Consider the following 1,100-nt stretch of genomic DNA (forward strand, 5'->3'; position numbering starts at 1 on the left):
CGTGGGATCCTCCCGGACCGGGGCACGAACCCGTGTCCCCTGCATCGGCAGGCGGACTCCCAACCACTGCGCCACCAGGGAAGCCCACCATTTTCTTTTAATCTCTGCTCTTCTGAAGCATACTTACTTTGTCTAGTGTGGCTCTTCTTTCATATCAGATGTTTACCACACAAGTAAACGCTGAGGTGAAATCCAATTGAATTAAGCAGGTGTTCACTGAACAGCAGCTACGAGTCGAGCTCTTTTCTAGGCACTGAGAGCATCGCGCAAGGAGAATAAAACAGAGTCACCTGCTCTCCAAGAGCTTATAGCTTAGGTGTAGAGGCTGCACACACACAGGAACCAGGTAAAACACTCACCTGGACTGGTAACCTAAGTGATCCTCACTTGATGTGCTCATCCAAGTGCTGCCACTGGGAATCAGGAGTTGAGAGAGCAGACTGTGGGTTGAGTAGTGAAGGAAGACCATCCCTGTCCTGTGTTTGTACCTGTGAGGCCACAGGTCTCCCAGGACCCCTCCCTGAAAGCAATGAGGTACCGTGGAGTTGCACTCCTTGTCCTGGCCATCATCCAAGAAATACAGAATCCCTGGGTGAGGAGGACCACGTACCCCAGCATGGGCTCCTCATGGAGCCACCCCCCATTCATCTTGCAGGTCTCTGCTTTAAGGTCACTTCCAGAAAGGTCCTCCCAGACCTCTCAATTTAGAATTAGGTCCTGTTATTAAACTTTCTCAAGGTGCCTTGTTCTTTTTCTTCAAAACACTTAAAATCATTTGTAATTACATGTTTATTTTTCTCTCCACTGGTCTGTGAGCTTTTCTTGGGAGGGAAAGGACTGTGTCTTTTTTGCTTGCCTCTGCATTCACAAAACTCAACAGCAGTGCCTGCACATACAAAGTGCTCAGGAAATAACGCGTGGAGTGATGGGAGAGTTAAGTATAGGCTAGAAACCACATCAGTGCTTTCTGATGATGATGAAGCTCCTTTGAGGACAAGCGCACCGTTGATAGGAAAGGCCGTTTGATGTTAAAAAATGTGCCAGGGCTTCCCTGGTGGCGCAGTGGTTGGGAGTCCGCCTGCCGATGCAGGGGATACGGG

Source organism: Lipotes vexillifer, unplaced genomic scaffold, assembly GCF_000442215.2.
Source record: "Lipotes vexillifer unplaced genomic scaffold, Lipotes_vexillifer_v1.1 scaffold536, whole genome shotgun sequence".
Classification (NCBI taxonomy): Eukaryota; Metazoa; Chordata; class Mammalia; order Artiodactyla; family Lipotidae; genus Lipotes; species Lipotes vexillifer.